The sequence below is a fragment of the Carcharodon carcharias genome, chromosome 8 (genome assembly GCF_017639515.1).
Source record: "Carcharodon carcharias isolate sCarCar2 chromosome 8, sCarCar2.pri, whole genome shotgun sequence".
NCBI lineage: Eukaryota > Metazoa > Chordata > Chondrichthyes > Lamniformes > Lamnidae > Carcharodon > Carcharodon carcharias.
In genome coordinates this window covers 174,053,173-174,078,897 of record NC_054474.1, presented here as the reverse complement: position 1 = coordinate 174,078,897, position 25,725 = coordinate 174,053,173, and the positions used below count along the sequence as shown (strand labels likewise).

Genomic DNA, 25,725 nt, shown 5'->3' with positions numbered 1-25,725 from the left:
CGTCACTTATTTGTCCACTCTAGGTTTATTAATGTCCTCCTGCAATTAGTTGCAGTCCTCCGCAGTATTGAACTTCCCCACAAATTTGGTATCATCCGCAAATTCAGAAATTGTGTTTTTAATTCCAAAGTCCAAATCGTTAATGTAAATCATGAACAGCAATGGCCCAGCACTGATCCTAGTTGGACACCACTTCTCACCTTTTTGCCACTTTGAATAATTACGCTTTACTCCAACTCTCTTCTGTCTTGAAGTCAGCTAGTAAATCTGCCATTTGTTCCCTGGTTCCACATTCTCTAATTGTATTCATTGGTGTAATATAGGGTACCTTATCCAAGGCCTTTTGAAAATCCAGATAAACTACATCTATTCCATTCCATTGTCGACTCTGTCTGCTGCTTCCTCAAAAAGTTCAATGAAGTTGGTCAAGCAAGATTTTCCCCTTTTGAAATCCAAGCTGACTTCATTATTATATTTCTTATTTCTAGACGTTCTTCTATTCTCTCCTTTGGTAAGGATTCCAAGATTCTTACCATGACCGATGTTAAGCAGATGTGATGCAGCAGTTAGAACAAGGATAGAGATGGCCAGAAGTAATTTGTGAAGAATAAAGATGTGTTAACAAGAAAAGGCAAGCTTGTAACAAGGAAAAAAAAACTCATAAGATACTACATTCTAACTATTTTCCTGTTTGCCTCAGAAACCTGGACAATAAGTAAATACCTATGGAAGAAAATCGAGGCCGTTGAAATGTGCATGCTAAGGTGAATGTTAAAAATTCCATATGCAGACCAATGAAGAAGTGCTTGAGATAGCAAGAGCAAAACTAACTCTTCAAAAAAAGTGACATCCAGAAAAGAAAACATCAATATTTTGGCTGAAAAGCTACAGATATCTCTTCTAGAAGGAAAGAGGAGTCAATCTAGCCATTGTTGGATGGCTGATGTCACAGAGTAGTTGCAGACAAGCTTCAGTGGATCTGTAAGAATGACACAGGACAGGCAGCATAGCAGAGGGCATAGCTGCTAGATTGGGTCTGAGGAAACCAACAAGAGGGAAAAATATACTTGATCTCATCTTCACCAACCTGCCTGCCGCAGATGGATCTATCCATGACAGTATTGATAGGAGTGACCACACACAGTGGAGATGAAGTCCCACCTTCACATTGAGGGTACCCTCTTTTGTGTTGTGCAGCACCACCACCACGTTAAATGGGACAGATTTCAAACAGATCTAGCAACCATAAGGCGCTATGAGGCATCAGCAGCAGCAGAATTGTACTCAACCACAATCTGTAACCTCATGACCTGGGATATCTCCCACTCTACCTTTAACATCAAGCCAGGGGATCAACCCTGGTTCAATGAAAAGTGCAGGAGGGATTGCCAGGAGCAGCGCTAGGCACATCCAATAATGAGATGAAGCTATAACACAGGACAACTTGCATGCCAAACAGCATAAGCAGCAAGCTAGAGACAAAGCCAAGTGATTCCACAACCAACAGATCAGGTCTAAGCTCTGCAATCCTGCCACATTCAGTCATGAATGGTGGTGGACATTTAAACAACTCACTGGAGGAGGGGGCTCCACAAATATCCCCATCCTGAGGAGCCCAGCCCATCAGTGTAAAAGATAAGGCTGAAGCATTTGCAACAATCTTCAGCCAGGAGTGCTGAGTGGATGGATTCATCTCTGCCTACTCTGGGGGACCCCAGCATCACAGTTGTAGTTTTCAGCAAATTCGATTCACTCCATGTGATATCAAGAAATGGCTGAAGCCACTGGATACTGCAAAAGCTATAGGCCCTGACAATATTCCAGCAATAGTACTGAAGACTTGTGCACCAGATCTCGCTATGCCCCTAGCCAAGCTGTTCCCATACAGCCACAACACTGGCATCTACCCAGCAATGTGGAATATTGCCCAAGTATGTCCTGTACACAAAAAATGGGACAAAGCCAACCCAGCCAATTACCGCCCTATCGGTCTACTTTTGGTCATCAGTAAAAAGTGACGGAAGGGGTCATCGACAGTGTTATCAAGCAGCACTTGCTTAGCAATAACCTGCTCATTGATGCTCAATTTGGGTTCCTCTACAGTCACTCAGCTCCTGCAGCTTAACTCCAGAGGTGAGGTGAAAGTGACTGCCCATCACATCAAGGCAGCATTTGACAGAGTGTGGTATCAAGGAGCTCCAGCAAAACTTGTGTCACTGGAAATCAGAGGGAAAGCCCTCCACAGTTAGAATCATATCTAGCACAAAGGAAGATGGTTGTGGTTGTTGGAAGTCAATCATCTCAGTTCCAGGAGTTCACTGCAGGAGTTCCTCAGGCTAGTGTCCTAGGCACAACCATCTTCAGCTGCTTCATCAATGACCTTCCCTCCCTGATAAGGTCAGAAGTGGGGTTGTTTGCTGATGATTGCACAATGTTCAGCACCATTCACGACTCCTCAGATACTGAAGCAGTCCATATCCAAATGCAGCAAGGTCTGGACAATATCCAGGCTTGGGCTGACAAGTGTCAAATAACATTTACGCCACACAAGTGTCAGGCAATGACCATCTCCAACAAGGGAGGATCCAACCATCGCCCCTTGACATTCAAAGGCATTATCCTCACTGGATTCCTCACTATTAATATCCTGGAGGACCAGAAATTGAACTGGACAAGCCATATAAATACTGTGGCTAAAAGAGCAGGTCAGGGGATGGGAATTCTGTGGACGGTAACTCACCTCCTGACTCCCCAAAGCCTGTCTACAAGGCACAAATCAAGAGTGTGATGGAACATTCTCCATTTGCCTGGATGAGTGCAGCTCCAACAACACCCAAGAAGCTTGACATCATCCAGGACAAAGCAGCCCACTTGATTGGCACCCTATCCATAAACATTTACTCCCTCCACCACCAATGCACAGTGGCAGCAGTGTGGACAATCTACAAGATGCACTGCAGGGACTCACCAAAGCTCCTTAGGCAGCACCTTCCAAACCCACAACCGCTACCATCTAGAAGGACAAGGGCAGCAGATACATAATACATAACCCACCACCTGGAAGTTCACCTCCAAGCCACTCACCATCCTGACTTGGAAATATATCGCCATTCCTTCAATGTCACTGGGTCAAAATCCTGGAACTCCATCCCTAACATGTGGATGTACCTACAACAGGTGGACTGCAGTGGTTCAAGAAGCTAGCTCACCACCACCTTTTCAAGGGATGGGTAATAAATGCTGGCCTAGCCAGCGGAGACCACATCCCATGAATGAATAAATAAAAAACCATGATAGCAGATCTCCTGGTAGGAGTAGCTACAAGCAACAGCAGCAGCAGATGTTAAGCTGACCTGTCTATAATTCTCTGGGCATGTTCTACCCCCTTCTTAAGTATAGCAATTACATTATTTATCTGCCAGTTTTCATGCACTACATTTTTTCTAGTGATTATTAAATGTATAGTAATGCCTCTTATCTCTTGTCTAGATCCTTTAAAAATGTTTAGATGGAATCCATCTGGGCCAGATGTTTTATCGTCTTTGAGTTTGATTAATTTGTTTAATACATCCCCTTTTTTTATTTTAAATTTGGTTATCTCATTAATCACCTCATCATTCAATGTCATATCTACTTGTTCCATCTCCCTGGTAAATACCAAAATGAAACTTTTCTTCCATCTCTCTATTGTTAGATGTGGTATTATCCCATCACTTAATGATCCTATTCTCATTACAGTCTTCCGTTTTTTTATATATAAAAATCAATGTTCCAGTAAAATATTTCAATATTTTGTTTTATGTTTCTTGATTTCGTCGTTCTTCTTTGCCTTCCCAACTGCTTTTCTGACTTCTCTCCTCATCTCTTCATATCCTCTCTTAACATGCAGTCCACTGTCTATGTACTTAATGTATCCCTCTTTCCTAACCCTCATTTGTCTGCGTGTCTTTATTCATCCATGGAGTCCCACAAGTGTTTGTTCTTTCCTTTTAAGCAGAATATATTTTTCCTTCACTGTGTTGAGCACCATTTTAAATGTTTCCCATTGTTATTTTACATCATCGTTTGTCAATACTAATTGTTAATTTTATTTTCCCAAGTTCTATTCTCAGTCTCTCAAAATCATCTTTTCCCTAATCAATTAACCTGGTTTTCATCATATTTATGTCCTTCACTATTATCATCTTAAAGTGTATTATATTACAATCACTAATGTCCCCCTACTCTTCTCTTATCTGCTCTAGTTCATGCCCCATTACTAGATCCAATACTGAATCTTCTCTTATTGGGCTTTTAAAGTATCGAATTAGAAAGCATTCCTGTACACAATGTAGGGGAACTCAAATCCCTTATCCCTTTATCTCTTCTGTCCAATTATTAGGGTAGTTGAAATCCCTGGAAAGACCTGTTTCCCCCAGCTGAGATTACCAGGAGGCATAGATTTAAGGTGATAGGTAGAAGGATTAGAGGAGACATGAGGGAAAACATTTTCACTTAGAGAGTGGCGGGCATCTGGAATTCACTGCCCGAATTGGTGATTCAGGCCGAAATGCTCAACTCATTTAAAAAGTACCTGGATCTGCATCTTAAGTCTTGAAATCCCCTTTTTTTAACCTCAACCCCCTACTTTGTCTGCCTATTTCTTCCTCCACTCTCTTCCACTATTAGGTGATCTGTAGACTATACCTATTAGTGTGATTGATTCTTTGTCTTTTTCATCTATCCACATGGATTCTATTTTTATCTTGCTGACAGCTGCCTTTTCTGTCTACTGCCATTGTTATCCCTAATAAGTGCAGCTACTCCCTGCCCCTTTTTCCTATCTCCATCTTTTCTAAATATATTCTACCCTGCAGTGTTTGTTTCCCAGTTTTAATTTTTAGAACTATAGAAAAGTTATGGCACATCGTGTCTGCACTAGTTAAAAGAGAGAAAAAAACTAGACTCCCAGCACCTGGTCCGTAGCCTTGCAGGTTACAGCACTTAAGGTGCAGATCCAGGCACCTTTTAAATGAATTGAGCATTTCAGCCTCAATCACCAATTTCAGCAGCAAATTCCAGATGCCCACCACCCTCTGGGTGAAATCGTTTTCCTTATGTCCCCTCTAATCCTCCTGCCAATCATTTTAAATCTATGCCCCGAGGTAATTGACCTCTCAGCTACGGGAAACAGGTCTTTCCTATCTACCCTATCCAGATCCCTCAATTTTGTACAGCTCAATCACCCCATGGCCTCCTCTATTCCAAGGAAAACAACCCTAGCCTGTCCAATCTTTTCTGTAGCCACGTCCCAATAATACCTAAAATGTCTGGTTCCTCCAAAAGCACGATTGCTTCCAGCTGCTCGATTACAGGAGGATTACAGATATTTTAACTCATTTTAAATAGGATTTCCTCATCACTTTATGCTTAACCATCTTTTTAGACTCCTGTTCTAATTCTATTCTTTCCTATGTTCTTCTTCCCTCTTTTGTTTACATTCGGCTATGAACATTTCTTGTAGATCCCTCCCTTCACCATACTAGTTTAAAGCCTTTGCCACCTCCCTATTTGCCCTTTCCATTAAGGCACAAGTCCCATCCCAGATCATGTGAAGCCCATCACATAGGTAGTTTCTTCCTGTTCCAGAACTGGTGCCTGTCCCACATGAAAAGGAACCCCCCTTTCCCACAACAGCCCTTTAGCCAGGCGTTAATTCTGCTGAACTATTTGCTCCAATGCCAATTTGCATGTGGCTTGGTCAATAATCCAGAGATTACCACCCTCGAGGTCGTGCTAAATTAGAGCTGAATGCTTCCCTGTTCCTGCCTATGTCATTTCCTCCAACTGAACCATGACAACCAAATTTACACACCTTCTTTGCCAAGTTCCCTTCCAGCCAGCGAGAGATATCCCTTACCCTGGCACTGGGTAAGCAACACATCCTTTCAGATTCTTGTTCTTGGCTGCAGGGGATGCTATCTGTTCCCATCACCTCACCCCCACCCCGTTACTACTATTACTACCACATTTCTATTCTGCTCTTCTCCCACCTCACCCCCCACCAGACTGTCTTCTGAGTCACAGTGCCTGCATTATGGCCGTCCTCCCTGCAGTCTTTCTCCATGTCCTTTCAGGTAGCGAATATATCATATCTGTTGGACAGGACTAGTGTTCGAAGTCATCCTCCTCAACTTCTCCTAAATCCTCACTGTCCAGCTCCTTATCAGTCACATTGTCCCTTTCCTGAACCTGTGTTTTCCTCTGGGGTGTGACTGTATTCTGGAGAAAACTGTGTGGAAATTCCTCCCCTTCCCTTACTTGTCGGAATCATCTCCTGGAGACAGTCTCGCCGCCAAAAAAAAGCCTCAGATTCTGCAGCCCGGACATACAACCTGCTCTGTCATATCTCCGACGAGCCTTATTTTATTTCTTAAATGAATTAAAGTCTTTATTCTGATTAGTTATATTAAGTAGTTTAATAAATTAAACTGTGAATTTAATACAGTACTTATAGTTTCCTGGTCCTAGTTTAAACCACTGGCCTAGTTTAAAAAAAATACTTTAAAATTCACCAACTAATCATCTACCTGCTTACATTATTAATACATATAGATTTCAGGTCTTGCTGTATCCCACACCCTTTCTTGGGCCAATCCTTGTTTTGTAAATTATTAAAACAGTATCTCTTCCCTCACAGTAAAATTCTGAGTTAAGTAAGTACTCTATTCTAAGAAGTATTTCATCAAGCTGGTCTTCGTGCTTTTAGGCTTCTTCCTCACCCATTTTTTTTTTAAAACATTGTTGTAAGGGCAGTGTAATGAAACCAGAGTTCTTTCTCAGAATTCTCACTGGCCAGCTAGGAAAGTGCCCAGGTCAGCTGAACACAATTAGAGCCAAATCTTGGCGCTTGCTGCATGCTGTCACATCATGACACATCTTTCTGTACTGCACAAATATTTCAACAGTGATCTAAAGATTTGTACAGATTCAGCATTACACACTTCTATATTCTACACTCCCCACCATAAAATTCCCTTCTTTTGAAAGTCCCTCAGGATTGAGAATGACTTCCTTCCACTCCAGTTTGACAAGTTCTAAGATGGCTGAGAAGTCTAATAAGCAATCTGCAGACCCTGCCACATGCAGGGTAGGCGCTGCTTGAAGAGGCAGGCAGATGAAGTGTTTGGAGATTTGTGCACTCTCTCCGACTTTGCCTCTGTGTGCTCCCGAAGTCTCTCAATGTGTTCAGTGCCTTCCTAAATAAAACTTCTCCATTTTGGTCAGTCACAAGTCAGACGCTCCCATGAGTGATGGGGATGTTTGATCCCTTCAGGGATTCTTTGAGGACATGCCTAAAGTGTTTTAGCTATCCTCCTGCAACCGAGTTCCGAGTAGAACAGTTGCTTCAGGAGTCTGCTATCAACGTGACCTGCCCAGCAGAGCTAGTTTTGATGATTAGTGCTTTGATGCAGGGCTTGGGAAAGGGCACTGCTGTTGGATGGCTTATCTTGTGAAGGCACCACTGCTTTGAGTTACCTGCTGTAGGTTGTCCAAGTCTAAAGCCCAGGACTTCACTGACTCCACAGAAATGCAAAAAAAAAGGACACTGAGCCAAGAATGGGGAGGTTGAGCAAGCCTTGCTCACCAATCATATCTGACCTTGCTGATGTACGTTGGTTCTCACTTTCCCAAATTCTCAAATTTAAAATCTTGTGTTTGTCACGTCATGGGCTTCCCCCTCCCCATATCTCTCGAACCTCCTGCAAACCCCCTTCCCCAAAATCTTTGGTATTTTTAATTGAAAATATATATGCATTTTAAGTAAAAAGGCAAGGAGGGGTGACCTAGATCAAATATTAATTTAATTCAAAGTAGCCAGTGGTGGAGAAATTCAGGAAAGGTATTCCAGAGATTGGGACCTAGACAGCTGCAGGTACAGTCACCAATGAAGGGTGAAAGGGAGTGGGTTTGCACATCAGAGGAACAAAGACTTTGGGGAAGGGGTTTGTAGGTTTGAGTGATATGGGGAGGGGGAAGCCCATGAAGTAACAAGATAAACATCTTAAATTTGAGAATTTGGGAGAGTGGGAACCAATGTAAATCAGCATGGTCAGGTATGATTGGCGAGCATGGCTTGGTATGGGATAAGACACTGGTAGCACAGTTTTGGATGAGCTTATTCAGGGCACAGGGTGAGGAAGTGATAAGGAAAACAGCTGAGGGCTGATAAGAATGCTGAAACTGTGTATAGTTTGGTACAGCACAAGACAGTGACCAAGAATGGAGTGGAGTCAATGCTAAAAGGTCTGGAGTTTGTAGTGGGGATTGAAAACACAGGCTCTAGTTTTTCCAATGTTTGGTAACTTTTCATTTAAGACCAGATATTGCACAAACAGTGTAGGGTGGCTGCAGTATATACCAACTGCAGGATGCACTGCAACTCACCAAGGCATCTCTGACAACACCTTCCAAAACACCTGTACTTCCCCCATCCATAAGGACAAGGGCAGCATGTGCATGGGAACATGACCTTCAGGTTACCCTTCAAGTCACACATCATTCTAACTAGAACTGCTGCGCCTTTATTGTTGCTGGACCAAAACATTGGGAATTCCATACCTAACTGCATTGTGAGAGCACCTTCACCATACAGACTGCAGCAGATCAATAAGCTGGTCCACCACCACCTTCTCAAAGGAACTTGGATAGGACATTAAATGCCAGCTCTGCCCACATTTCAAAAATGAATATTTTTTTAAATCCTTAACTGTTTTGAAACTGTAATTTGAGCAACTCATTTGACATAGTGAACTTGTCATAGAATGTCAAAGATAATTGTGCACTGATTGATTATGCCTTCTCTCTTCCTCCTCCTCCTCCACCCCCTTCAATAAATTGTAGCCATGCAAATGGATCTGGCTCTGCGTTTTCTGCCTCAGCATTTGTGAACGCGATATTGACAATTCATTTTGCTGGGAAGATTTTTTTAAAAACTCCTACAGATTTTCTCAATATGAAATGAAAAATTTCTTAAAATTTCTTCCATTTTATACAACAAATTTTGAAATATCAGTGCCACGGAAACTTTCTGTAACCCATGATTAAAAATCTTCAACCAGTTTTCATTGCCTGAAACTCAAGTCCATGCTGAAAATATTTTGTACAAATCAAAAATGCTGGAGATGAAACATTTAATAGCACGTCTCGTAAGATTAAGGAACAAAATGTCACAGAGTTGAGTATGCCTTTTCACTTAAAATGCGTATATATTTTCAATTAAAAATAATATTTTTTTTAAAACCAGCAGATGCTGAGCTATTAACTTTTACATAGTAGAAAGGCATTTTATTTGAAAAATACTGCATTAGCCCTAAACCATTACTGGCAATGGAAAAATGTGCATCTTTGAAAAAACAGATGAAACAATCTAACATGATTAATCCAACATTTAAATTGTACCTTTCGTCAAGGCATCTTAAAATGTATGTCTGTGCTTAAATTCAGCTATCCGCAATGAAATTTAAAACTACAAAGCTTTCAGTGTACGCCAGTGTTTTCGTGAAGTTTGACAATTGTCTATACTGCCTTTTAACAACATACACAAATCACTAAGTCAAAAAATCAACAAGCAGCAGCACAAGCTCTTAAAAAAAAAACACAATTACATAAGCTGCAAAAGCTTTCGGGAATACATGTTTTATCAGTTTATTAAGTAAGATAAGGGTATGGAAAACTTCATATTTAAAAAAAAGCTAAATGGTCTCCATTAAAAAGGGGCCAACCTTCCAATTTTCAACCTTCCAAAACGCCTTACTAGTGTAATTTCCTTCAGAACTTCATATACAGTCGTCTTTAAGTTTTTATATATAGATTTTTAGCGCAAAGAAAACGTTCCTTAAACGAAGATCCAAACTGGGCACTATTTCACACTAGAAATGGAAAGCATTTGCATGTTAGAAATTTATTTTTACTAGCTATACCAATTTTTAAAAACCCTTCTACAACTTTTCATTTGATTTCTCCCTTTATTACTCTTACACAGGCAACAACTTCTGATGCCTTGCACTGGCAGCCATTGTACAAATATTAGCCTCAAAAAAAGAGTTAAGTGGGGACTTTGAGTATAGCAACATTAAACGCAGCTAATTCTTTTCTCATTCAATATCTATATGCAATCAAGCTTCTAACAGGGATAATAATAAGGAGCAGGACCCCCAAGCAGTTTTTCTTCTGCTTTCCTAAACCAAGGATGCAGAGGTAAACTGTAGCACTCTTACCTTCATCTCCTGGAATTCAATAAGATCTGGAACAAAATTTATGATCTTCCTACCATATGGTTCAAAATCACAGTACGAAGTCTATTTCCTATCAGAAATCAGGGTTATGCACTATTTCATTCCTAATGATATTGTCCTTTTCCTCCAATTTACTTAGCTAGTATCACATTGTCAGGTTTTTTTTATTCTTTCATGGGGTGTGGATATCACTGGCTAGGCCGGCATTTATTGCCCATCCCTAATTGCCCTCGAAAAGGTGGTGGTAAACCATCTTCTTGAACCGCTGCAGTCCATGTGTTGTAGATACACCTTCAGTGCTGTTTGGAAAGAAGTTCCTGGACTTTGACCCAGTGATGGTTAAGAAATGGCGATAGAGTTCCAAGTTCGGATGGTGAGCGACTTGGAGGGGAACTTGCAGGTGGTGGTGTTCCCATGCATAGGCTGCCCTTGTCCTTTGGGGTGATAGAGGTTGCAGGTTTGGAAGGTGCTGTTGAAGAAGTTTTGGTGAGTTGCTGCAGTGCATCTTGTAGATGGTACACACCGCTACCACTGTGTGTCAGTGGTGGAGGGAGTGAACACTTAAGGCAGTGAACGTGGTGCCAACCAAGCAAATGCAAAATAATTAGTAAAATATTGAAACAGAAGCTAAAATCTAACGGTGCATCTACACCACATCGACTGCAGCGTTTCAAGAAGCAGGTCCCAGCAATTTCCAGGGCTATTTTACTTAGCTAGGATATAAGTAAATTTAAGTAAACTTGGAACTCTATTGCCATTCCTTAACCGTCACTGGGTCAATAAGGGATAAGTAACAAATGGCCCTGCCAGCCACACTCGCATCCCAAGAATGAATTAAGAAAAATGTTTTATGTACAAGCACAGAAAGAAAAAGCTTCATGCTCCACATACGCGAATGGAACATTTAGATTGCCAAAAAGGTAGCATAAGGATTCACTTTGAACATTTTTTTGTTTCTTAAGAGTTACATGTGTAGGCCTTGTCTTATATACATACTGCAAGTAGTTAAAGAAATAAAAGTTACTTTCCACAGGTATGTCTAAAACAAACTTCGATAAGAGTAATATAATAATCCTGCAAGGGGGTGTGAAGGGACTTTAATCTTCCTATAGACTGGACAAATCAAATGGGCAAATTTTACTTGGCTGAACACGTTCATGGAATGCATTTAGTTTTCTAGAACAATATGTCAAGGAAGCAGCTAGGGAACAGGTTATTTTAGATCTAGTATTGTGGAATGAGACAGGATTCATTAGTAATCTTGTAATAAAGGACCTTTGGGTACAGTAATAATATAAGTTACATGTTAAATTTGAGTGATGTGATTAGAACTTCAGTTTCAGATTTAAAGTTAAACAAAAACAATTACAAGGGTACGAAGGGTGAATTGGTTGAGATAGGTTAGGAAATGAGATTAAAAGATACAATGGTAGACAGCAATGGTAAATATTTAAAGAAATAATTCATAATTCTCAATATACATTCCCTTGAACAAAATCTCTTTTGGAAAAGTAGTACGAGTGGCTAATAGAGAAATTAAGGATAACAGAGTAAAAGAGGCTTACAGCGTTGCCAAAAAGAGTACTAACCTGAGGTATGAGTATCTCTTAAAAATCAGCAAAGGGTAACCAAGAAATTAATAAAAAGGGACAAAACAGCAAGGAATATAAAAACAGATTGTGAGAGCTTTTACAAATTTGAAAAAAAGAAAGGAATTAGTGAATGTAAATGTGGGTCCTTTGGAGGCAGAGACAAGAGAAATATTGATGGGAATAAGGAAATGGCAGAGACGTTGAACAATTTATTTTTACGCTTGTCTTCACAAAGGAAGATCATACTGGAAATTGTGGGGAACGAAGGTCCAATGAGTGCAAGGAGCTTAAAAGTAATTAATTCCAGTAAGAAATTAATGGGACCAAAAGCTGACAAATCCCTAGACCTGATGACCTACATCCTAGGATTTTAAAAGCGGTTCCAGATATGGCAGATGCATTGAGTTTGATCTCTCAGAATTTCCTAGATTCTGGAATGGTCCCATCCCTCAAGAAGAGAGAGAGAAAGAAAGCAGGGAACCAGCTCAGCTTGCCTGCCATCAGTAGTAGGGAAAACGTCAGAATCTATTATCAAGAACATGGTATCAGGAACTTTGAAAAAAAATCACAATATAATTAGGCAAGCTAATGAAATGGAAATTGTGTTTGACAAAATTATTTGAGTTTTTTGACAGTGTAATTAGGAGGCTAGTTTGGGGGAGCAGATGTAGTATATTTGGATTTTCAGAAGGCAGTCAATAAGGTGCCACACAAAAGGTTATACACAAGGTTAGGGCTGATGGGATTGGGGTAGCATATTACCATGAATTGCAGTTCAGTTAATGGAGTATAGGAATACATGAGTTATTTTCAGCATGTCAGGGTTTTACTAGCAAAATGCCACAGAGATCAACGTTTGGGCCTCAGCTATTTACAATCTATATCAACGACTTGTTAAGTGTAACATATTCAAGTTTGGTGACAATACAGGAGGTAGAGAGTAAGCTATGAGGAGGACCTAGAGAGGCTGCAAAAGGTTTTTGATTGCATTGAAACATATAAAATGATTAAAGGGCTTGACAAGGTAGATGCCAAGAGATTGATCCCCTGGCTGGAGTGTAGAACTCAAATGTCATAGACAAGATAAAGGGTGGGCCATTTCACACTGAAATCTCTTCACTTTGGAGAAAATGACCAGTTAAAAGATTGGACAAGATGGCTATTGATGAAATAATAACTTGGGCAAGTGTGAAATTATCCACTTTGGTAGGAAGAATGGAAAAGCAGAACTTTCTTTAAAAAAGGCAAGACACTAATAAACGTTGGTATTCAGAAGGGTTTGGTGGTCCTTGTATGCATATCACAGAGAATTAACATGCAGGTACAACAAGCAATTAGGAAAGCAAATGTTATACCCCAATCTCCTTGTAAAGAGGATAAGAGTAAGGACATCTTGTTGTGATTATAAGGATTTCATGAGATTGCCCGAGTATTATACAGTTTTGGTCCCCTTATCCAAGGAAAGATATACTTGCCTTACAAACAGTGCAATAAAGGTTCACTAGGTTGGCTTCAAGGATGAGAAGGCTGTCCTATGAGCATAAATTAAGTAGAATGGACCTATATTCCCTTGAATTTAGAAGAATGAGAGGTGATCTCATCAAAACATATAAAATTATTAAAGGGCTTGACACCAAGTAGATGCCAAGAGATTGTTTCCCCTGGCTGGAGAGTGTAGAACTCAAATGTGATAGACAAGATAAAGGGGGTCATTTCACACTGAAATCTCTTCAATTTGGAATTTGTGAATCTTTAAAGTTCTCTATTTCAGAAGGCTGTGGATGCTCAGTCAATGAGTATATTCAAGATTGAAGCTGATAGATTTTGGATACTAAGGGAAAAAAGTGGTATGGTGACAGGACAGGAAATTAGAGTCAATGTACAAGTTCAGCCACAATCTTACCGAATGGCATAGCAGGCTTGATGGGCTGTGTGGTCCACTCCTGCATGCATTTTATATGTTCTTATGAGCAAACTTGAGGTCAGCTTCTGCATGCCAACTGTTGTCTGGCCAGCAGTTCAATAAAGTCTCTGGTAGTTCAACACCGAAGCCAGTCGTTGAATGCCCAGAAGTCAACATCCTTTAAGCAATGTGCCACAGTTCTAAACCAGAACAAGCACAATACCCAATTCTGAATGTCAAGCAGATTTTAAAAAATCCAAAGACACTGAAAAATAATATAAAGTATCTCCCAATACACCTATAGTCAACCTATTGTTCTCTATTTCCTTTAACAGCAGAATGTTCTCTGCAAATAGGAAATTTGACAAATTTAGTTCAATGCATAATACAAAACCACACTGAAAAAGCTTCTGTACAGATTGCCACGTCCCAGAACATAAACTTACTGCACTGGTGTATCAACTTCATATGAATTTAGTTTCAAAATAATTATTCATCATCTTATTCCATTCTAATTCTGTAGTCAATACAGAAGAAATCTATTCCTACAATAAGGCCTTTTTTAAACACAGGATATGGCTTTTGAAATAAAGTGAGGGTGTAATATTTGTACATGGCCTGGATCTCGATGCTTTGAGCATAGTAAAAACGAAAACTAGATTTGAATCTACAGCATTTGTATTTACATGGAACTATCGACATTGCTTGACGCTCCAATGCTACTGTGCTGGTGTCACCCGTAATCTTCGAGATTCCCGAGAGACTTACGTAAGTTTTACAGATCACAAAAGATCTGGAGGAGTCAATAGACCGTGCACCCGACACGGAAACGTTTCACTTACACGCAAGCTATAAATATTCTGCGCAAAGGCAACGAAGGTATTTTGCAGTGCTGCATATTCTAAACTTAATGCAATTTTGAAAAACTGCAAGAAATTATCAGTTTTATATGGAAAAGCTCATTTACAGATAATAATTCATGGCTTAGTTCGACAGCTCTAGCAATTCAGAACAAGATGGACCGGTTTTGTAATGCACAACTAAATGTTCTGCATAGCAACAGAAGTGAATTTATAGAATTCCAGCTGCCACCTTGCCGCTGCCTTTAATCATGTACGAAATGTGGTCGAATTTTGTACATATTTCCTTGTATACCCTTACGATGATCACTCTCACGAAATAAGTGGAAAGTAAATTTGGGTCAAGGACAATGCGACAAACCGGAATTTGCACACAAAAAAAAACGAATCAAAATTTGAAACGATTTGAATCTGTAATATTTGCTTCATAACTGCAACCAAAAAAAAAAGGATCCCCCAAATTCTTCGTCGGAGGACGTCGTATTTATATGGTGACCATGTCGAACAATGCACCCTCCGGCTACTAAAAACCTGCCAAATGGTGGACCCCAGGAAATCCAAGTCGGAGATCACTTGTGCCAACTTCCAGGTTAATGACATGATTTTGTTTTTTTTAAAAAAAAAGCATTTAAACCACCCCCCCCCCCCCCCCCCCCCTCCCCGCACCACCACAAAGAGCTGGTGGTTGGAGAAGAGGGGATGCCCAACCTGGTGCGAAACGGAATCAAGGGGGCTCCGTCTTTTAAGGGAGGAATGCCCGATCGCATCCATCCCGTCCCCCTTAATCCATGCGAGAGTAGAACAAAGATTTAGGCGCTTTTTCCTTCAAATGTGTGTGTGTGTGTGTTTTTTTTTTAAATTTCGCAGCGGAGGTGGCACGAATGGGGACGGAAGAGTCACCAGCGCCACTCCAACCACAGTAAAACCTCACACAATCAATGTGCATGGTAACGTGAAACATTTCACACTTGAGGACAAATAAAAAAACTTTTAACAGCCGGTGCATATATATTTTTGTGTGTGTGTTTGTGTGTGTGTGTGGAGGAGGAGGAGGAGGAGGAGGAGGGGGGGTACCCCCCACCCCCCACAAATGGGGCGACCAAAAGCACTTGAAAGATCCCTCGTCTCGCACAACACCGCAGACTTATTCATTCTTATCAATGTCGATGCATTCTCACTAAAGGAATTCATTATAAAACAAAGCCACACGTTAAAACTGCAGCGACTCTTTCCCCCACCCCCCACCCCAAAAAAAAACCATAACCTCATCCTTTTCTTTTTCAACCTTCAGCTTAAAAACAATTTTATAGAAGCCGCTTTCCACGTCAGGGGTCATCAGTTGCTAACGAAAAACACGCAAAACAACGAAACCAACCCCCCCCCTCCCCCCCAACCTTCCTCCGACACAATTATTTTAATAACCTAAACCACAAAGTGCACGAACAAAAGGAAAACTCCTCTTTCCCACCCGAGCTTTTAATTACGACTAAGTTTCCCCCCCCCCCTCCTTCCTCCACCTCCCATTAAACTCACATCCTTCCCCAAGTCACATCGTTCAAATCAAAGTTAAATGTTAAAATTTCAGATATACATATATATTTATATTAAAAAAAATTTCACACACAACAAAAATCAATGTCCCATTGGGGGGGGGGGGGAGGGGAGAGGGGGAGAGAGAGAGAGAGAGAGAGAGAGACAGAATATGGCAGGAAGCAGCGCTGGGCGCTTCTGCGCATGCCCAGGGAGGCCCGAGGGAACGGGCTCACTATTTGGCACCGCACCGGATGGGACTTGGGATCCGACTCTACCACGCGCGCGAGAGACGGAGAGGAAAATACACGGGCATCGCGAGCCAGTTCAGCAATTAAGGAGAGGGGGGGGGGGTGGGGGGTGGGGGTGGGGGGAGAACACCAAGGTGAAACTCACCCGAATCAAATCGGCGACTGCCCAGTTTCGAGAATGTAAATTCATTCACTCCGCGGCGGACGAGGAAAATCAAAGCCCCGTTAATTAGCGTCTCGCAATGAACTGACCTAGCGCATCCTCCAGCGCGCGGACGGTGTGGGGGGGGGGGGGGGCAGAACTCACAACCCTCACTCACTCACTCACTCCGAGCGCCGGCACCAACCGCCGCTCACGTGGGAGGCGCCGACGCCGCCGCCGCCGCCGCCTCTCATTGGCCCGGCCCCTGGCCCCGCCCCCGGCCCCGCGCGCGTGCGCGCTCTCTCTCTCTCTCTCTCTCTCTCTCGCCTTGGAGACGGGGCCTCCTCCACAGCAGAGCCCAGAGCAGCCCTAAGTCGAGGCCATTTCGCAGAACCGAAGCAACCCGGAGGAAGTCAGGTAACTAGGGGGGGGGGGGGGGGGGGGGGGGAGGCGGTGTGTGTGGAGTGAAGTGAAGATTAGAAGCTGAGAGCAGGAAAAGCCCAGGCTGGTCATGGAAGTAAAACCCGGCGGCAAGAAAGCGGGCCAAGCGTTCCTCTTTTGGGGGGGGGAGGGGGAGGAGGGGAATGGACGGACGGACGGACGGACGGACAGGTGACCATAGGAAAGCTGCTCCTACGTTGGAGCTTCGCCGACCTTTATGTGAGGAATTACCAGCGGTTTGGCCGTGTAGGTGTTGAGGGGGTGGGGGTGGGGGGGCGGGAAATACGATGGAGGGCGAGGAAATCGCCTTGTTTCAACAACAACAACAACAACAACAACAAACCCGCCCCCAACCCCAACCCCAACCCCAACCCCAACCCCGACTCTGACTCTGACTCGTCCCTTCAGACGGAAGAAGGACAATTGCCGCAGGGAAGGTGTTGGCTGCGTTCGCGTTGAAGTTGATGTTAACTTTCAACCTGCCCCCCCCCCCCCCCCCCCCCCCCCTTCCCCTCCTCAAAGCAGTTGACGATGGCAGGGCCCGCCCTGCTTATGTGCTACCCAGGGGTTTGATGGAGTTCGGTGATGTTTGGCCGTGTTTCTCAGCTCGGGGCTTCCTACTCTGTGGCCACGTGCACCCCCCCCCCCCCCCCCCCCCCCCCCCCCCCTCAGCCTTGGACGTTCACGTCTTCCCCTCTCTTCTTGTGTGTATTTTTTTTTTACGTCACTTATGGCCTTGTTGGTGGGTAAATCCTTAAACGTTAGGCACCGAGCTCCAACTTGAGATGGAAGTAAACCAATAGAACCATGGATTTAAGCTGTCTATGTGGCTTCCAGGAGCACACCAATGTGGCTCCTGGGGTCAAATACAATTTTCTGTGAGAAATAGGAAAGGATAAATATTTTAATCAAAGCTTCTGAGTAATCTGTTTTGCTGCTGCTGCTTGTAGTTACTCATAGGGTCATAGAGTTTTCTTTTTAACAGCAGGGAAGGAGTCCCTTTGGCCCATCATGAATGTGCCAGTCATCAAGCCCCTATCTACTCCAGTCCCATTTTCCAGCCCCTTGGCCTGTAACCTTCTATGCTATGGTGTTTCAAGTGTTCATCTAAATACTTCTTAAATGTTGTGAAGGTTCCTGCCTTTCAGGCAGAGTGTTCCAGATACCCCCCCCGCCCCTGCCCAACTTCTGGGTGAAGAAAATTTTCCTCAAATCCCCTCTAAACCCCCTTCCCCTTCCCTTAACTCTGTGCCCCCTGGTTATTGACTCCTCCACTAAGGGGTAAAGTTTCTTCCTATCTATCCCTCTCATAATTTTGTACACCTCAATTAGGTTCCACCCTCGGCCTTCTCTGCTCTAAGAAAAACAAGAAGATTCTACACCCCAAATTACTGAGTTGCCAGTCCTGCCCCTCCCTCAACCATGTCTCTGTGATAACAATGATTTGATATCCCCATGTGTTAATCAACATCCTCAACTCATCTGCCTTACTCGCAAGATTCCGTGCATTAAAATAAATAAGCCTTGCCATGCTCCCTTGTGTCTTAACTTGACTATATACGCTGTGCCTTCCAGACCGACTTGGTTTTTCTTCTATACTTGTCTGTACATCACCCCTACTATATCTCCACTCTGTATCCCATTCCCCGACTCATACTAGGAAATCTGCCGTCATGGTATGTCATGCTTGTCTGTCTCATGTCATCCTCATGCATCCACTGTAGTTCATCTCCAACTATTCTGTGATCTCTGTCATCCAACTTTGCCTATGTTGACCCCTCTTCCTGCTGCCCTTCACTTTGCCCTCCAGAAGAGATCTCTTCTCAGCTCTGATCAAATGGCTGAAATACTGACATTTTCTTTTCTGGATGTCACTTTTTAGATTTCTTTATGCTTTTGCTATTTCAAGCACCTCTTCATTGGTCTTGTGGTCTGTATATGGAATTTCTAGCATAAGTCTTAGCAACCACATTTCAAAAGCCTCTGTTTTCTTTATTTATTGTCTGGGTTTCTGAGGCATTTAGGAAAGTGGATAGAATGTAGCATTTAATGAATTTTTTCCTTGTTAAAAGCTTGAGTATTCTAATTATTAACAAGTCCCTCATTTTCACAAAATTCCTTTTGGTTATCTCTATCCTTCTAATTTAGGCATCGCATCTACCATTTTCTGTTATTATTTGTCCTATATGGACAAACTTAATTGCTTGTTCCAGTGGATCAAGGAAAGGTCAATGATTTTAACATCCAAGCTAGAAGCCTTAGGATAAAAGGGCTCAAAACAAACATCTCCTGACGTGGGTGGTATTTGTCCCAGAGTGCTGCGGGAGACTGGGGAGGTAATTTGTGAGGCACTAACAATCATTGAGATATTCTGTGGATACTAGGAAGTTAGCATTATATTGGGTATGCCAAATGCTGTCCTCATAGTCAAAAAATGTGACAAAAGATACAGAACCCATTAGTCTTCCATTCCATATAGAATAATGGAATAAATTGTCGGGTGTAAACCTTAAGGATCATCTGTGCACTAATAAACTACTGAACAGTAGTCAAGATGGATTGAAAGAGATGATCCTATCTGACCAGCCATTTTCATTTGAGGAAATGATGATCCAAATGGATAGTGGTGTATCTTGGTATCCAGAAGGCTTTTTTATAAAGTTGACAGTAAAAACTAATTAAAGTCAAACATCATAAGCTTTGGGAATGGATAAAAATTAGCTGGCTGAGAGTTGGAAGCAATGTTTACTCAATGGAGGAATTATGTTGGGGTGAGGGAGTGGAAGTAAGTGTTGAGTGAGGTACCTCGGGGCTCTGTATTAAGACCACCACTGTTCCTAGTTTCCATAAATGATCTGTATTCAGAAACCGAATACATAGTTCAAATTTGTAGATGCCAATAGACTAGGAGGGCTAGTTCAGAAATTACAGAATGAGTTAGACAAAATTTACATTTGCATCAGACATGGATAACTTTAGAGAACCTGATGAGAAAACCACAGCACAAGCAATAACTGATGTAAGGTTCAGAACTTTAGATCCGAATGCTTAGAAACAATGACAAATGAAATTTAATACAGAGAAATGTAAAGTGCTATACATAAGAAGGAAAAGTAGATGACGTTGATATTCCATATTAGGGAAATAATTAAGGATGCAGCTGGATGAGACCTAGGAATCTTAGTAGACAATGATAAACATGGCCAATCAGTACAGTGCAGCAAAAAACAAAACTCTTAGAGTCTTCAATTACATATCCAAAATAAAATGATATAAATTAGATAAAGTCGTGATCAAATCTTATGGTGCTCTGGTCAGACTGCACCTTGAAGACAGTATCCGATCCTGATTACCAAGAAACCAGGCATTCTGGTGCTGAAGGCGTGAGTCTAACCCTTAGGATCAGGAGCCTGGATTATGAAGAAAAATTGGAAAATGTGAGCTTTTCAGTTTAGGAAGGAATTGTCTCAGAGGTGATATTATGAGTTATAATGGAAAAAGCTAATCCAGAAGATTACTTGAAATAAAAATTGCGGGACTAAAATAAGGAAATAAGGTAAGAGACAGAAAGAAAAAGTAAAATGAGTTTTTAAAAATCTCCAATAATTAAAATCTGAAGAAATGAGACTCTGCACTTATAGAAATAAATCTTCAGTGCCAGTGAGGTGGTTTGATAGTAATTGAGATCTATCGCTCTGTTAACATTCACTTAGTTGAATAGAGAAGTTGTAATATTTTTCTGGCATGTTTAGTCAGTATGTGCTGCAAATTTTCATCATGAGTATTTTAATGCCAAATCTTTTGGTAAGATAATGGTGTAGCAAAGCTTGCAGAGAAACAGGGTAAATTGGACAGCACCCCCTGTTTTCCAGTTTTAACTGCACTTGTGCAGATGCTGGAAGTCGCTATCTGATTTAAGCTATAGTAATAGTGAGCACTGATTATCACAAAACCCAAGCCATTATCTTTGGGTCAAGTCAACCACAAAGAACTCCCCTTATCTCCCACCCCCCCACTGAAGGAGAACAGCCATTAGATGATTTACTGGGGAACTGACTGCCAAGAATGTAGTTTATGTTCTTGTTAGGCGACTAGCAAATACCACAAAGGTAGTATGTGGTGACCTGCACAACTCATTATTACATGTGAGTGCTTCATTACCATCTTCCTGATTGCATATGAATATATACCCTGTCTAATAGTAGTTCCCAGTAGTTGCAGATGTGGAGCTCCAGCAGTAATTATTTGTCTGTCTTCAATCCAGGCTAAAAAAGCACACCCTCAAACCTGACCTCCAGGTTACCCCTTCTAGCAGCTTTCTGAAAGCTCAGAATTTCTTGTCATGGAAAATAGTTAAAAACATTAGGACTTATGCTAAGTTTTACAATTAGAACACACCTTGTCAGTTTTTTCTTTTTCTTTTGTTCTTACGTTCTTCTCATCAACATAAATGTACCAATCATATACAAGGATTGGTGAAACAATAATGTGGGCTCTTTATTTGAAGGTGTGTTGTACATCTAATTTCTACTTCTGCTCGTAGACTGCAAATCATGGGACTAATACAACATATCCTGTTGAGGTAGTAATGATTGACAGCAGTTTAAGATTCCCTCCCTTAAAGGTGCATCACAACATATGTTAACGATTGTGCTTTAATCCTTTCAATGCAGATTTCTCTAATATTTTGAAAATACATCCATTTCTACCATAAAATGTCCTTTAAGGCTTTGTCCAATTTCTGATTAACAAATCATGCTGTAGAAACATCCCTGTGAAATTTGGGAACTCAACTAAATCTCATGACAGTCTAGAGGAAGTATCTGAATGAATCATAATCATTACTTTCTATTGACTAGAATAGTTTTTTTTTATTCTTGGAATGTTGGCGTCTTTGGCAAGACAAACATTTCTTATTCTTTTTGAGTTCTCCACCCAAAGGGAGGTCTGACACAAAGCACCATCACCTTCACCACGGGTAGGACAAGGAGCGGGTCCTGAGTCCACCATAGCCAGTATGGGGATCGAACCCCATGCTATTGGCAGAAATCTGATCCACACTATCCACCCAGCCAACTGACCCACAGAATCAGAGTCAGAAGAGGCCCATCGAGTCTGCACCGACACCCACCCAGGGAGCCTGAGTTGCTGTGGTAACATAAACTTTTACATACATGTTGTAGCCTGGAACCATGAATAGTGATGGTAGAGGCTCCAATTTCTTTTCATCGCGTGGCTGACCAGGAATCTCTCCTGATCTTACAGCCTGTCATTGGCGTATGTTGGAAGAATTTGCAAGTTCAAACTTGTTTGGCCACATTATGGATGCACCTCTCTTGGGCATTGGGTCCTGGAGTGGGTCTTTAACCCAGAGCATCTGGTTCAGAGGCAGGGATGCTATGCACTGCACCACAAGACCTCCTTCCAGCATTTATTGCCCGTCCCTAATTGCCCTTGAGCATGTGGTAGTGAGCAGCCTGCAACTGAGTGGCTTGCTATGCCATTTCAGAGGGCAGATAAGAGTCAGCCACATTTTGACTGACTTCTGGCAGGAATAGGTTCCTGATCAAGACATATGCCATTGTGGCACACTTGATGAAACATCCAAAGGAAACAAACTCCTCTTTGTACTGAAACACCATGGATTTTGTTTACCAGTGGCTGTGTATGGATTATATGCTGATATTTTGCCACACATCTTGTTGCAAAAATGCATCACTCTGCAGATCATCATTGCAGTTGTAGAAATAATTGCATTTTTTTTGTTTCGCCCAATTTTTCCCCTCTCCTAAAGGTTTATTGCCTTCAATTCCATTGATGCTGGTTGCTCCACTGTGCCTTGCCCAAATATGATTATTCTTTTCTGTCGAAGGGTCATGAAGACTCGAAACGTCAACTCTTTTCTTCTCCGCCGATGCTGCCAGACCTGCTGAGTTTTTCCAGGTAATTCTTGTTTTTGTTTTGGATTTCCAGCATCCGCAGTTTTTTTGTTTTTATCATTATTCATTTGTTCACTTGTGTGTTTTGGCATGGAGTGTTGGCAGTAAATTGGGAGGGTGCTTCAAGCTGGGTAATGGTTAGGAACAGGAATCCTGGCTGAATTTAACTGCAAATTTCAAAGCATGGAGTTAGATTGTGCTTTACCTATAGCTACTCAGCTGAGATCAGCTAACTGAAGCTGGGGATTGAAACTGACATTGTCCTGATTCGTCTGGCTTAGCTACATATTGCCTAAATTTGCAAGGGTCAACAGAGAAGTCAAAAGCTCCCCCAGAGACAAGCTGACTTCTTCGAAAGGCAAATCTTTCATATGAAAGAATTATTATGGATGTGGCCTTCTGTGATTTGGGGCTGAGATCTTGATATCATTTTTAAAAATACTTGAAACCATACACTGGAGGTGGCATTCCTTACCTGGAAAATGCCTACTCGTCCCGGTCATAACAGGAGGATTGCACAGTTGATCCTATCCCCACTGCTCCACAGGTCACGATATATGTATTTAAGTTTAATTCCCTCACCAAAATGGCCAATTGCTTATATTTGCTACTGCTATACCCAGTACAAAAAAAACTTTAATCAGGTTTCTTTCAAGAAACTCAAAATAATTGATTCATGAAGAAACAAGTTGCAAAACTGGTTAACATACAATTTGTGTTCCAGAAGTATAATGATTTGCCCCTTTATAAAACCCCAACGCACACACGCACAAAAACAAAGGAGAAGCCAAATAAGGTCTCTGCAAAGGTTGATGCAAGGGAACACTATAAAAAGAACAAAGTTCAAAAAGGCCTTAACACTGTTGATCTGACAGAGTTCTGGTCACAGTAGATCTGGAAGTCCTTTCAGATGGATCTTTGGTGAAACAATGGCTTTGATAATTCTTGCTTGTCACAACTTTGCAGGCTTTCAAAATACAGATGAGTTATTCTGAAATGAGGATTTTCTGGCTGAAGGTTAACTGACTGCAGGCAATACAGAGAAGAATCTTCCTTCACAGTCTGCTTCCAAGGCTGACTGAATTCAAAATAAAATGCCCAGAGAGAACTTTTCCTAGCCCAGTTGTTTTCAACCAATCAGCAGGAGCCGTAGCCTGCTTTTCTTTATGTTTTTTCTTTCGCTCAAATAAACAAAACTCTTCTCTCAACAGGTGCCCCACTGGTCATCTAGCTGAAGACATTTATTTTTTGAAAAGACCTAAGTGAGATGGTAGCATTTAAAAAAAACTCAAGGGAGAGAGACAAAAATTCAATGACCTTCCAATTTTTAAAAATCCATATATTCCTTACACACTGCATCTGCTAGAAGTATTAATAAGCAATGTGAGCTCATGTGTTGACCTGCCACATTCACAATTCCTTGAGACTGAACTGTAGTCTCTATGAATCTCTTTGGTATAATTTATATATAGTTTAGAAGGATGAGGGGGGATTTGATTGAAACTTACAGAATACTGAACGGCTTGGATAGAGTGGACTTGGGGGAGATGTTTCATTAGTAGGAGAGACTAGGACCCAACGGTACAGCCTCAGAGTAAAGGGAAAACCTTTTAGAACAGAGATGAGGAGAAACTTCTTTAGCCAGAGGGTGGTGAATCTATGGAATTCATTGCCACAGAAGGTTGTGGAGACCAGGTCATTGAGTGTATTTAAGCCCAAGATAGATAGGTTCTTGATTGGTAAGGGGATCAAAGATTACAGGGCGAAGGTGGGAGAATGGGGTTGAGAAACTTATCAGCCATGATTGAATGACGGAGCAGACTCATTGGGCTGAATGGCTTAATTCTGCTCCTATGTCTTATGGTCTTATAGTATACCGCATTGTATCTGGTATCTACATTCTACAGGAGATCATTGTTCGTAGGAAATCCCTATTCAAGTTACAAGATTGCTGTGCATTGCAACCTTGGCAGAAACATTATTCATTCGTGGGATGCGAGCAGCGTTAGTAAGGCCAGAATGTATTGTCCACCCCTAACTGTTCTTGAGAAGGTGGCGGGGAGCCACCTTCTTGAACTGCTGCAGTCCATGTGGCGTAGGTACACCCACAGTGCTGTCAGGGAGACCAGCAACGATGAAAGAATGGTGGTAAAGTTCCATGTCAAGATGGTTTGGTTGGGAAATTGTAAGTGGTGGTGTTCCCATGCATCTGCTGCCCTAGTTCTTCTAGGTGTTCTAATTACCAAATACAGCACTGTATTAAGCTTGTAATGCATTCTTTTTCATGTTATTCCCATTCTGTTTTAGAATTCAAGGGACGTAATGTGAACAGATTCTTATGAATTTAAAATATGTCTGTTTAAATAGCATATTAACGAAGCCTTTTGTTTTGGAGATTGTTGCAAATCATGAACTGTATTAATTTTAACCCAATAGGAAAAAAGTACAATTGCGCCAAGTGGACTGATCAGCCACCTATTTTACCAGCTCACTCTCATTTGTGGACAATCCTCTATCAGCCCAGAATTTGACATTTGACAGGACGTTCTAAGACAAGGCATATTGCAGTAATGTGATGCAATGAGGGTAAATCTCTTCAACCCGTAGAACACATTTGAATATAATACAATGTTATTGTGTAAAGATTTAAATTACACAAATTTGCTTTATTTTTAAAATGAGAGAAATGTTAATTTAGTGGCCATTTTGAGGGGATAATTGTTGGCCTGGATACCAGGAAAACATACATAGATTTCTCTGAATAATGACATCCAATCTATTACACCCACC

At 41.6% G+C, this 25,725-nt stretch overlaps 1 protein-coding gene and 1 long non-coding RNA gene across 7 annotated transcripts in view; one reads left to right on the top strand and one right to left on the bottom strand.

The window, feature by feature from the left end:
- LOC121280928 (spermatid perinuclear RNA binding protein) overlaps positions 1-16,699 on the bottom strand; it is a 182,726-nt gene extending 166,027 nt beyond the window's left edge. For 2 of the 3 annotated variants that reach the window (XM_041193359.1, XM_041193358.1), the window contains exon 1: positions 16,559-16,688. The gene's annotated coding sequence lies outside the window, so the exon portion shown is untranslated. Of the gene's footprint in view, positions 1-16,558 lie in introns of all 3 variants that reach the window. The other variant, XM_041193356.1, reaches the window with a different exon arrangement.
- A 145-nt stretch (positions 16,700-16,844) lies between these two features.
- The window catches only part of LOC121280886, a 34,206-nt gene continuing 25,325 nt past the window's right edge, over positions 16,845-25,725 (top strand). For 3 of the 4 annotated variants that reach the window (XR_005943745.1, XR_005943744.1, XR_005943746.1), the window contains exons 1-2: positions 16,845-16,972; positions 25,372-25,521. This is a non-coding gene — a long non-coding RNA (uncharacterized LOC121280886). The remainder of the gene's footprint in view (positions 16,973-25,371; positions 25,522-25,725) is intronic. The other variant, XR_005943743.1, reaches the window with a different exon arrangement.